The sequence below is a fragment of the Phoca vitulina genome, unplaced genomic scaffold, assembly GCF_004348235.1.
Source record: "Phoca vitulina isolate PV1807 unplaced genomic scaffold, GSC_HSeal_1.0 scaffold43, whole genome shotgun sequence".
In the NCBI taxonomy this organism is placed as follows: Eukaryota; Metazoa; Chordata; class Mammalia; order Carnivora; family Phocidae; genus Phoca; species Phoca vitulina.
In genome coordinates this window covers 10,305,018-10,318,683 of record NW_022589746.1, presented here as the reverse complement: position 1 = coordinate 10,318,683, position 13,666 = coordinate 10,305,018, and the positions used below count along the sequence as shown (strand labels likewise).

Below are 13,666 nucleotides of genomic sequence, written 5' to 3'. Positions count from 1 at the left end.
TCTCCCGCCGGGTCCGCACCCTCTGCACCTGGCATAGAGCTGTGGGCTCTGTAAGTGCAAAGAAATTGTATGTTCCGTATAAAGCGCTTAGCATTGTGCCTGATGCAAAGCAATCTTGCTGTACATTTTATTTTTATTTCTAAAATGCCCAGTATTAAGAGACTAGGGGTATAGCAGCTAACCAAACAAGGTCCCTGTTCTGCTTACATTCCAACGGGAACAGACACACCGTGAATAAATATATAACATAAAGTAGTAGAAAGTGCTGTGAAGAACAATAAAACAGTAACGGGACAATGAAGGAGGATGTTGTGTTACGTGTAAGGTAATCAGAAAAGGACTCTGATGAAGTGAGAACTGAACACAAACAGGAAGCTGATTGAGAACCATGTGGATACTGGAGAAAGACCATTCTGGGGTGAGAGAATAGCACGTGCAAAGGCCCTGAGGCAGGAATATTCTGGTGGGTTCTAGGAAAAGTAATGAGGTCCGTGTCACTGGAACAGAATGTGATGGTGGAGAGTGGTAGAACATGAAGTCCTAGAGGTACTTGGGTGCCTTGGAGGGGCAATTGTAAAGACTTTGCTTTTTCTTCTAACCAAGATAAGAAGCCGGCGGAAGGTTTCAATAGAAAGGCAACATACTCTGGTTTACAGTTTAGAAAGATCACTCTGACTGCTGGGTCAACTAGGGAAGCAGGGAGACAAGTTGGAAGTCTACTGCAATAGTCCAGGCGAGAGTTAATGATGCTTGGACTGGGGTGGTGAGAGCAGTGGAGGTGGAGACAAATACTCGAATTCAAATGAAGAAAGCACCAAGAGGAGCAGCTTGGGAGGGAAATCAAGAGTTGGTTTTAGATGTGTTGATTTTGAGACACTCTTTAGAGAACTCTCTCAGCCAAGACCCTGTCAGCACACCGAACCCACTCTAGGTATTCCAAACAGAGCAAATGGTTACACTGGTGGCGGAATTGTCTGGAAGCCAAACAGGGTTTAGGCTGAGACCAGCAATGGCAGGAAGGGCTGAGGTGGTGTTGGGAAAGACAGTGTCACCAGAGACCAGAGGTGGTTGTGTTGAACAGCAACCTCTGCCAGAGACACTTCCAAGGTCAAGAGAGGAGGGTTCGACATGCTGTGGCCTTTCCTGCCTCCTGCCCGCCAGTTTCCCACCAGTCCCTCCTCTGGGTCAAATGCAACCTGACACTGGCTGACAGAGGACCCTAAGAAACGCAGGCTACAGGGCTCAGACCCCTCCACCCTCCATGACACAGAGCAGAGGGTGGGCAGGGAATGGATCTAGAGACAAAATGGCAAAGATCAGCACTGGCACGTACACATCTAGTGTTCAAAGTCAAATCCCAGGCTGGCGATAGAGACAGAGTTTAAAGCCCCAAGACTGGATGAGGTCTCCCAGAGAGAAAGCGTAAGCAACAAAGAACACACACAGAGGAAACTAAATGAAGTGAGCCCTGCAGCTGCCCCAGATAACAGCCTGGGAGACTTTCCAGGCTGCAGGTCAGGGAGAGGGGAACTTAGGTAAAAATCCAGCAGTTATGGGGCACCTGGGTGGCTCAGTTGGTTGGGCGTCTGCCCTCAGCTCAGGTCATGATCCCCCCCACGACCCCTCATGGGATCGAGCCCCATGTCAGGCTTCCTGCTTAGCTGGGAGTTTGCGTCTCCCTCTCTCTCTGTCCCTTCCCCCTGCTCATGCTCTCTCTCTCAAATGAATAAATAAAATCTTTTTTTTTTTTTTAAATCCAGCAGTTTCTCTGAGTGGACTCAGATGAGAATTCAAGAAGGCTAAGGCAATCGAGTTTGCAGGGCAGAGTAACGAGGTGGAGAGAGTTGCAGAGAGAGAGAGAGAGAGAGAGAGAGAGCAAGAGCTCTGGGGGTCTACCAAGCATTCCCCTCAAGTCTTGCACTGAGAATTAACTGGAATTTGCAGATGAAGAAACTACACTAGACCAGGGGGGAGAAAACACCTGAAAGGAACAAATGGGTAACTCCCCCAAGTTTACACAGGATTGGGAATAGTTCAGGTGACACTGGGCCAGAGTGGAAAAACCTCGTTACATAAAAGGTACTAGGTAGAAGACTCGCAAGGATATTATTGCCTCGGCATGAAGCAAAATTATCCCTAAGTAAGACTACTCAAAAGGAAGAGTCCTGAAATACAGCCCCAGTTGATTTTCACAAGACAATATCCTGGGGAAAGAATAATCTTTTTAACAAATGGTGCTGGGACAATTGGATAGCTGTATGCAAAGCAGTAAACTTCGACCTTATGCAAGAATTAACTCAAAACGGACCAAAGACATGCATCTGAAAGCTAAACTATAGGACTTTCTTGGGGGAGGGGGAGAGTGGAAATAAGAGAAAATACTGGATTTGCCAAAAGGATTTCTTAAACAGAACATAAAAAGCACAACCCATGAAAGAAAAAATAATTAACAAACTGGACTTCTTCAAAATAAAAAAAATTTTGTCCTTTAAAAAGCACTTTATAACCATAGTGAGATTCCACTTCATATCCACGAGGGTGACTATAATAAAACAAGACAGATATTAGCACACATGGGTGAGAATGTTGGACATGCAGGGAACCCAGAAGCCGGGGTGATGTGAGATGGTGCAGCTACTTTGGATGATAGTCTGCAGTTCTTCCAAAAGCCAGCACCTCCCCTGCTGTGTATACACCCGAGAGAAATGAAAACTCATGTTCACATAAAACAACTCATATGCAAATGTTCATAGGATTATTATTCATAAGAGTGGAAAAGCGGAGCCAGCTCAATGTTGAGGAGTTGATGAATGGGTACATAAAATGCAATATATCTATACAATGGAATATTATTGCATCATTAAAGAAAAATGAAGTACTGATGCATGCTACAACACGTCTGAGCATTGAACACATGCTAAGTGATAAAAGCCAGCCACAAAAAATTAAAGGAGATAATTCCACATACATGAAATGTCCAGAAGAAGCAAGTCTATACAGGAAGTAGATTAGTGGTTGCCTGTGGATGGAGGCGGGGGTGGGAGGAGGTGGGGGGGGGTTGGGACAATGTGAGTTGCCAGCTAAAGGTTGTGGGTTACTTTTTGCCCTGACGAAAGGGTTCTAAAATTAATTGTAGTGTTCATTGCCAACCCTGTGGATAAACCGAAACACATTTAATTGTACACTTCAAATGACTGAATTATAAGGTATATGAATTATACCTCAATGAGCTGGTTCTTTTAGACCTCATAAAAGTGATAAGGTAGGGCACCTGAGTGGCTCAGTTGGTTAAGCAACTGCCTTCGGCTCAGGTCATGGTCCCGGAGTCCCAGGATCGAGTCCCGCATCGGGCTCCTGCTCAGCAGGGAGTCTGCTTCTCCCTCTGACCCTCCCCCCTCTCGTGCTCTCTCTCTCTCTCAAATAAATAAACAAATAAAATCTTAAAAAAAAAAACTGGTAAGGTATACTCCTTGCAATTTAATAACAAGACTAAAATCCCAGTCAAAAAATGGGCAAAAGGTAGCAGATATGCTGATGGCAAATGAAAATAGGCTCACCATCATTAGTCATCAGGGAAATGCTAACTAAAGCCACAATGAGATACCACTCTTCTACCCACCAGAGTGGCTAAAATTAAAAATTGTTGATGAGGGTGAGAGGTAGTTAGAAATCTTCTGCATGGCTGGTGGGAATGTAAAATGGTACAACTACTTTAGAAAGACATTTGAAACCTTCTTAGAAGGCTCTACTTGGCCTACCATCGACCCAGCTCTTCTACTCCTAAGTATTTACCCAAGAGAAATGAAAAGTATTTATACACAAGTGACCATAGCAGCTTATTTGTAATAAGCAGAAACTGGAAACGACCCATATGCCCACCAACAGGTAAATGGATAAACAAATTTGTATCCATATGGTGGAATATTACTCAGCTGTAATAAAAAAATAATAATGAACTATTGATGCAAACAGCAACATGCATGGCTCTTAAAATAATCATGTTGAGAGAAAGAAGACAAAAACAGTACACACTGTATGATTTCCTTTGTAGAAAATTCTAGAAAATGTAAATTAATCCAGATGGACAAAAAGGATATCACTGGTTTCTTGGGAAGGGAATTTTTTTTTTTTTTTGAGACGAGAGGAAGTTGGATTCCCAAGGGGCAGAGCAAACTTTTGAGGGAGTGGATATCTTTATTTTGATCATGGCAATGCTTTTACAACTATAGATGTATATAAAAGCTCATCAAAATTTGTACTTTAAATATGCGAAACTTAATCTTCGTCAGTTATACCTCAATAAACCTTTTATTTTTTTTCAAGATTTTATTTATTTATTTGTCAGAGAGAGAGAGCACAAGCAGGGGGAGTGGCAGGCAGAGGAAGAGGGAGAAGCAGGCTTCCTCCTGAACAAGGAGCCTGATGCGGGATTCGATCCCAGGACCCTGGGATCATGACCTGAGCTGAAGGCAGATGTTTAACCAACTGAGCCACCCAGGCGTCCCTCTCAATAAACCTTTTAAAAATACTAATAGCTTCCATTCACTGAGCTCATGCCATATGCCAGATCCTAAGTAGTTTACAGACACTATCGTATTGAATCATGAACCTCTCAACAGGGTTATTTTTCCTCTCCCGCAGATGAGGATATAAAGGCGGAAGTCATGAAAATAGCCATCAAACTCAAATAGCCTGATGCCAAAAGCCCAGTTCTTATTCACTATGTGAGAACTGTAACCCTTCCTCATTTCTCTCCTGAGCGCCAGGCACTCTCCTGGTTGATCTAGAACTAATCAACACTGGCCAGTGCCCTCATATGGTGGTGCAGAAGGCAAGGAGCTGGGGATCTGCAGCCTTAAAGCAGGAAGGCCCAGCTCTCCTGGCCTGTGGGCAGGGGGCTCGGTAGGTGTAGAAAAAGAGAGGCTGAGTCTCCAGCCATTAGAACAGAATGTTGTCTCACCCTTCATGTTCAATAGGTAGCAGAAGTTCCCCTAAGAAAACTGGTTCTACATGTTTGGATCCTCCTGCAGGGAGGTCCTGTCCCCTCTGGGGCTTGGGGCCTCAGGGTCTCACCGGCCTTGGGCCCTGTTTTCCCATCTTTGACCCCTACACACATTTCCGTGCTTAAGGTTCCAGGGACTCCATCTCTATGTGCTCTGTAAATTCTAGTGATCGCCCCACCTCCCAAAAGGAGGCAATTTAAATGTGTCTTGTTTTGTTCTGTTTCCATTAGAAGCTCTGGTGAAATGCTTATTGGCATGCAGTTGATGCTACCAGGTGAAATGGGTTTGGGGGCGAGGGGAAGGAACTGTCACAGAGAATCAATGGAGTTTAGGAATCCAGGACACTCCAGGCGTTGACCTGAGAAGGTCAGCAAGCACTGCCTCTTCCTTTTCCAACTGGGGCTTTCCAGTTAGTTCCATCACAACAAAGCAGATTGTGGCTGGCAGGGGCACATTTCAGCACCAGAATAATTTCTAGAGATCATTGTGTAATGGCCCATTACTTCCCAGCAAACAATTGCCTTTGATTCCTGTTAGCAACATTTATAGGCTCCTGCGAAAGACAAAGCCCTGGGTGGGGACACTGAAATGTATGAGTCCAAGGCTTCAGTGCCCTCCCACATGCCTGAGCAACTGGGCACGATGCCTAATCCAGAGGTCAGATCTAAACGCCTGCAGGTATGCTTCATTTGCCAGCATAGCTGGGCCCTCAGAATGTTCTAGAAATTTGAATTAGTGGCTGCCAATTAAAAATCAAAGGAGCTCCCCACACTTCTGCCTTCAGCAGAGAAGAACTCCACCAAATAAACATAAACAGGGTCCGTCCGTGTGGACCAGAGCCAGCCTGAGGTCATTTGCTGTCTGGTTTCCAATTTCACGATGTGTTCGGGGTGAGTGATGATTGCAAAACTTGCCCCTCCGAGGAACCTGGCCAGACTCCATTTTGGAGAAGGGCAAGATTGGGAGGGAAGCAGTTTAGCCCAGGATCTCTTCTGGGGCTTCCCGTCAGCCCTTCCTGTTGGAGGCTATCTTCGGGAGGTCTTAGGACTCTGTGCCTAGTCAGCCCTAACTCAAGCCATGCCCCGAATCTGTCCCGCCTGCCAGCTTGTCTTCAAGATGCCTCTTCGGGGACACAGTACGTCTCTCTGACTGGGCTTCTAAATCGAAAGCCTGGTGTTTGTGTCCCTCTTGTAGGGGGAGCTTGGGACACAGGACCAGTCTGGAAACGGTCAAGGGAAGAGTTTTCACTCTGCACATTGTAGAGGGGACACTCTGTAGGCCCGTGGGTCCTTGACTCCCGAGAGGTTGAGTAAATTTGCCTTCAGTTAACCCAGGACCTTCTGTTTCGTTCCCTCCTGCCTCCCAAAGATTTTGATCCGTTTGTAAGTGTATAGACTCACCTCTGTTAACTGTGGCCCAGAAGCATCTTTGTGCTAAAGGCATGGGAAGTCTATAAAGGTAGTCACTCCCTGGGAGACGGATCCCGTTCAGGTCTGCTGCCCCTGCCCTGTTCCTGAGGCCTCATTCGGGAGGGTACCCCCTGCATAAGGCTGGCCTGAATCCCATGTCCCAGCTTGGCCAAGTGTCTGTGGAAGGTAAGCCTCTTGTCCCCTTCAGGTCTTCAACTGATTACCATTGTTGTTCCTCAGTCCCACAGTGACCAACTGTCCCATGCCCTGCTGTAGGTCTTACCCCCGGAGAAGACCCTCCTCTTTGGGCCCCATGAGCTTTGCTTATAGTTATCCCAAGTTTGACACATTCTATATCCTGACACTGCCCCCCTCAGGATGTCAGACTTTGGAGGGCAGAGTACCTGCTTCCCACGGTGACCGGGCTACGTGGCTCTGACTACCTTGCTTACAGACTCATGGTTTGATAAATTTGTTGTATTCAAAAACTTGAAATGTAGGACGCCATTAAGGGTCTGTTTATATGTTTGGAATATTTGTATTACTTAAAATTAATTAATAAAAGTGGGTTTAAAAACCCATCAGAAATGGGAAGATAAATAAAAATAAAGATAAAAACAAAAGGAGCTCGTATAAAAATCTATTACTCTTAAAAAATGTAAAGAAATCTTACATCCACTATGCCCCATCTATGGGATGTTTTCACCCATCCCATACCCTCTCCCCACGCCCCAACTGCCCAGCTCAGGGAGCATCTAGCCACCTTCTAAGATCTGGTTCAAGCAATACCTTGTCAATGAAACCTCCTTCTCCATCCCCCATGCCCCTCATGTCACTCCAGATACACTAATTCCAGAGAAGTTGGTCAAAAGCAAATTGTTAACACACTGGTCAAAATCAATACTTTGAATAACTGATTTTTTTCTAATGCGTTAGTGATTTGGCGGACACCATGCAGGTTGTTCTACAATGTACTGTGCATCTTTTAGTAATTTTTGTTCACTTCTCAGATATTTCAGGGGCCTTTCCTTGTCTCAATTTCTTCATCTGTAAAATGGGAATTATCAGAGGACTCATCTACGAAATGAGTTACACATTCCCGTGTCTTATATTTTAAAACACACAGGAAGTACTTAAACATTGTCTGGAAAAATACTAAGTACGCTCAACTGTTATTATTTGTTTTTTAATTACGTAAGTACCATTCCTGTGATTCCACAAGTAATCCTAGTCAAATGAAGAAAAAAAAAAAAAACAGAAAATGAGAGTAAGTAAAACAAACAAAAATCTATAATAATCTCACTAAGAGGAAAAACTTGGGTAACATTTACTATATATCTCTCCAGACCTATTTCCTGCACACATAATTATTTATTTTTTCCATGATGAAATATTTTATGTACAACATTTTATACCCTGACTTTTTAAAGATTGTGTGTGTGTGAGTGTGTGTGTGTGTGTATTTGTGTGTTAGTTCTGATTTATTTTGACTAATTAGGTCATCTGATTTTTTGGACATATCTCTGAAATTTAAGAAGGATTTATTTCTGGGGTCGCCTGGGTGGTTCAGGTGGTTAAGCGTCTGCCTTCGGCTCAGGTCATGATCCCAGGGTCCTGGGATCGAGTCCCACATCAGGCTCCCTGCTCAGCGGGAGCCTGCTTCTCCCTCCCACATACCAGAGACAGATATTTGGTAAAAAGGAAGGCAAGGCAGCACTAACAACCTGCTCCAATGTGGTCAGACCTTGAAAACATGCTGAGTGGAAGGAGCCCTAGAATAATTATACACATTGTCTAAGTCCATCTGTAGAAAGAGAAAGTAGATTCGTAGCTGGCAGGCACCAAAGCAAGAGGGAAATGGGCAGTGACTGCTAAAGGGTACGGGAATTCTTTGGGGGATGACAAAAATGCTCTGGAATTCAACAAATCAGATAATAGGATTGTCGGACCCCATCTCATTTAGCGAATATACCAAAAACCACCAAACTGTGCACTTGAAAAGGGTGAATTTTAGGTTCGTGAATTACATCCCAATAAAGCTGTTAAAAAAGGTGTGTGACTCTGGAAAACAGTACGGATGTTCCTCAAAAAGTTGAAAATAGAGCTACCGTATGACCCAGCAATTGCACTACTGGGTATTTACCCCAAAGATACAAATATAGGGATCCAAAGGGGTATGTGCACCCCAATGTTTATAGCAGCAATGTCCACAATAGCCAAACTGTGGAAAGAGCCAAGATGTCCATCGACAGATGAATGGATAAAGAAGATGTGGTATATATATATATATATATATATATATATAATGGAATATTATGCAGCCATCAAAAGGAATGAAATCTTGCCATTTGCAACGATGTGGATGGAACTAGAGGGTATTATGCTGAGCGAAATAAGTCAATCAGAGAAAGACATGTATCATATGACCTCACTGATACGAGGAATTCTTAATCTCAGGAGACAAACTGAGGGTTGCTGGAGTGGTGGGGGTGGGAGGGATGGGGTGGCTGGGTGATAGACACTGGGGAGGGTATGTGCTATGGTGAGCGCTGTGAAGTGTGCAAGACTGTTGAATCACAGACCTGTACCTCTGAAGCAAATAGTACATTATATGTTAAAAAAAAAAAAAAGAAGAAGAAGATAGCAGGAGGGGAAAAATGAAGGGGGGGAAATCAGAGCGGGAGACGAACCATGAGAGACTATGGACTCAGAGAAACAAACTGAGGGTTCTGGAGGGCAGGGGGGTGGGGGATGGGTTAGCCTGGTGATGGGTCTTAAAGAGGGCACGTTCTGCATGGAGCATTGGGTGTTACACGCAAACAATGAATCATGGAACACTACATCAAAAACTAATGATGTAATGTATGGTGATTAACATAACATAATAAAAAAATTTTTTAAATTAAAAAAAAATAAAATGAAGTACAATAAAAAAAAGGTGTGTGAGTGAAAGCAAACTGGTGTGGAAAGACTGAGCTGTGGGGGCGCCTGGGTGGCGCCGGTCAAGCGTCTGACTCTTGATTTGGGCTCAGGTCATGATCTCAGGGTCCTGGGATCGAGGCGAGTGTTGGGCTCCATGTTCAGTGGGGAGTCTGCTGGAGATTCTCTCTCTCTCTCTCTGCCTCTGCGCCCCCCCCCACGTGTGTGCACTCTCTCTAAAATAAATAAATAAATCTCTAAAAAAAAAAAAAGCAGAACTTGAGCAGTGACACACATCAGGGTGTAATCTGACAGTTATCACTTTTATGAGTCTGGGTACTCTTAAGGTTGTGGTTTCTGTTTCGATTTTCTATTCCTTGTTATTCGTTCAGCTGCCAGTAGGCCTTTTTTTTTTTCCACTTTATCCTAGAGAAGGGGACAATAGAGTTGAGCCCTACAGAAAATGGGGGAGTAGCCATGTAGATACTGGGGCAGGGGTGGGGGCAGTCCAGGTGGACCCCCAGCAGGTGCAGAGAGGCCTGACTACCCCTGGTGTCTGCTCTGAGGGGGCTGATGAGATGGAGGAGGAGGGTGAGGACGTGGGGCCATCATGCACGGCCTCATAAACCCTTATGAGGACTTAGGCTTTTGCTGATTTGCAAGCGTTTCATTCTTTTATTCTAATATTGGTTATTACTGAGGAGTTGGTGGTCATTCTATTATACACTTAAACGGTAGTTTATTTTTTATTTTTTTCAAAGGCTTTATTTATTTATTTGACAGAGAGAGACACAGCGAGAGAGGGAACACAAGCAGGGGGAGAGGGAGAGGGAGAAGCAGGTTTCTGCCGAGCAGGAAGCCTGATGCGGGGCTCGATCCCAGGACCCTGGGACCATGACCTGAGCCAAAGGCAGATGCTTAACGACTGAGCCACCCAGGTGCCCCTACATGGTAGTTTAAAGCAATGAAATTGTGCTTATATCTTTAACCCATTTGTCTAAGGGGTCTTCTATCCCCCCCCTCACATTATCCACAAATTTCTTTCAGAGCTCTATAATATATTATCACTAAAAGGTGATTCATGATTACAAAACAAAACAAAACAAACACATTAAAAAAAAAAACAAACCTCGGGGGGAGACATTAGAGAAAGAGTGAGCATTACACGTTTAGCCTGTACCATTCATTTCAGTATAGAGAAGGAATCTTCTAGAGAAGGGAAGGACGAGCCCAAATCCCCGGGACCTTCAGGAGGCAAGTGAAAGGGGCTGGCTGAGACCAGGAAAGGTCCCAGTGGGTCAGTGACCAGCTGTGCTGGGTTCTCCCACAGGATCCTTGTTACGCGGCGAACCCTGGGAGCATGGAAGGCAGTGCCGACTCTAAGCTCCAGCCAGTTCTAGGCTCCGGGGCCAATCTCACAACTATACTCAATAAGATCGGTCTTTGCGAGTATTGCAGAATTCACTTACATATTTCTAGACAGCACAGATCTGCACGAGGTTCAGGCTACAGATGCAATTAGCAGAAGCAGCATTCGTTTTAAAAGGCGTTCTGTGCTTTTATATCTGCTGGCTTCCTCCTAATTTTGTAGGCAATGCTCTAGAATCTCTCCTTCCCCTCCACCCATTCCTGCAACACTTCCCCTTCCTGCGTGAGTCAGAGCTTAACGTCTTCAGAAAATCAAAGCCCTCGGGTCTTTCAGCCTTCAGTGAGAGCAGGGAGAAAGCTGGCTCTCAATTACAAGAGAATAGATCAGTTGGAGTTGCAGGAGAACCCTGGGGTTGAGTTCAAGTTCAGCCACCCTGCAGTGCGGAGGAGAGAAGGCCTTACTTTTCCTGCCCTTCACCTTCTCCAATCTATTCTTATTCTTCCTTGTTCAAACCTGTGCATTGATGGTTTATGTTTGGTGGGCTGAGCTTTTCGGGGTACGCGGAGAAAGAATATTACTGTGCTCCAAGGAGCTGTTTTTGAAATCACCTCTCTGTCCCTCAAAAGTCCCTTGGGCTGATCCCTGCCGTGACCAGCCCAATTCCAACCTGAACTCCCCCTTCCTTCACCTCAGACCTGCCTTGAGATGGAGCTCAGCCTCAGGTCTTGGGAGTCCCCTTCCCTTGCTTTTCACCTACCCCCAATCCCTGCTGTTGGCTTCTCCAAGCTAGAATCAAATGAGATGGTAGAAAAAGGAGTTGTTTTTTTTTTTTTTTTCACACAACTGGGCTGAGGACTTGCATGCCCTTGGTATCCTCTACGGGCAGGCATACATTTGTTAGCTCTCGTTTAGCACACACCATTGGACTGAGCTTTCCAAAACAAAAATCCAGGCACACCTTCATGCAGACAATGAGGTGTTAATTAAATGGGACTGGGTCTCTCAGGGGCGCCTGAGTGGCTCAGTCAGTTGAGCATCCGACTCTTGATTTCGGCTCTAGTCATGATCTCAGGGTCGTGAGATCGAGCCCTGTGTTGGGCTCCAGGCTGGGAGTGGAGCCAGCTTAAAATTCTCTCTCTCCCTCTCCCTTTGCCCCTCCTTCCCACCACCCTCTTTCTCTCTAAAAAAAATGGTGGGGGACTGGATCTCTGGTGACCTTTTCCTCAGTGGCCTCAGTCCAGGCCTGGACTCTATTACCAAGCTATTCTCATGGTCCCTTCATTCTCTATTCAGCATTTCCTGCAGTCTCTCTCCTGGTGTCTGTCTGCCAGGAGCCTAAAGTCCCCATCTGGTGCCATGGGGGTGGAGGGTGGTAGAATCTCACGATCTTTTTTTCTGAGTCCCAGCTTTTCCAAGCACACTTTGCTGTTTTCATATCTCCATTTTGCTGGCGTTGTCAGCCTGTCCCAACCTTCCCAGCTTTGCTATGTAAAGTGCAGTCCATAGGTCAGAACACTGACATCAGTATATAAAAAAATGCAGCATCTGGGACCCCACCCCAGACCTACTGAGTCATAATCTATATACCCACAAGATCCTCAGGTGACTCATATGAGGGGTGTTTGAGAAGCATACTTTACAAGATTCCAACTCAGGAAATCATTTATATATTGAAAATATTTTCTGTATTTTTCTGCTAAGTTTCATTAAAACAATTCCAAATTCTTTGCTCACACTTCATCAGAAATCCTAGTGGGTACTTGCCAAGTGTCTCTTCTCTTCTCAATGACCATCACAGTCATTGACAAATGACAGTCTAGGGGACAGTTGAAAGTGACAAGCCCCAAAACGTCTGAACTTACTGAAGTAGACTGACATGTCACCATTGGCAGCTGAAGTATGGCAAAGGGAAGAGCCAGCAAGAGATTCCATCAACTCTTCATGAAGTCTTATCCGGTTTCTTGCTGGAACTTTTCTTTCCATACAAGATAAACATCAGGGTATGGGGACCCATTTAGCTGTTATTTTCCCTTCTCTTCCTCCTAATTACCCTCCACCACCCCTAAGAATCCCTCAGCTCCAGTGTCCTGAGTGTAGAGCAAGCCTATTAGGTCCAGCAGGAATTTATGAATTTATGATGGTGTAGCCTGGTCCCTAGTGCTGAATGGCAACAGGCTTAGTCTCACCACGAGGATGGTGATCTTGTTCCAACTTTCTGCCTTGACCCAGCAGTGAACACACAGTTTGAAAATCCACTGTTTCAGGAGTCCTTCCTCATACAATTTAAGGAAGTGACAACTAAGATGCCTTATTCTGGCCCATAATGTTATTGTTTGGGCAAGCCCCAAAGAAGTTTTCCCTCTTAGGTCGTCAGGGAATCAATTCATACCATAAGAGGGAGGTTCAATTCAGCTTGTTTTCTATCAGAACCAAAGGTTGGAAAAGTCGCTGATGGGTCAGTGGAAGCTGGTCTAAAGCTTGAAGCTCCGAATCTGAGTCCTGTCTGCTAGCAATAGTGTGGGGACGGAAACTGAGCCCAACTGTGGCATTTCTTCTTTAAATTCATGGGCACGGTCACCTTCCTCCTACAAGTTCATTCGGCGGCATTGAGTCAGGAGTAATTCTTCTGTCTGAGCCCCCAATTTCCCAATCTGCTTTCCTCAATTTCTCCCACCCCTCCATACTTTTCATGGGTGGGGCCACTTTTTTTCCTGAACTCTCAAACTGCAAAAAAACCTGTTCGGTTTTGTACATGCAGGAATCATTGTTTCAATTTGAGATGTGTCAAAATACTCTTCCAACTTTATAAAGAAAGACCATAAAAGGAACAGGAGGTTGTGTTCTTGGTGTTGGACTTTACCTATGCAATGTTCCATTTTGTGAGAAACTGTGTCAGAGATCTTTTAATGGATTGCTACCAAATAACGAGAGATATTAAGTTTAATATTCTTGGATCTTTGGTTGGT

General features: G+C 44.8%; 1 protein-coding gene across 1 annotated transcript in view; it reads right to left on the bottom strand.

Annotated features, from left to right (window-relative positions):
* Positions 1 to 10,880, bottom strand: part of LIPA (lipase A, lysosomal acid type) — a 42,784-nt gene extending 31,904 nt beyond the window's left edge. The window contains exon 1 of the mRNA XM_032430344.1: positions 10,801 to 10,880. The gene's annotated coding sequence lies outside the window, so the exon portion shown is untranslated. The remainder of the gene's footprint in view (positions 1 to 10,800) is intronic.
* Between the last annotated feature and the right edge of the window lie 2,786 nt (positions 10,881 to 13,666).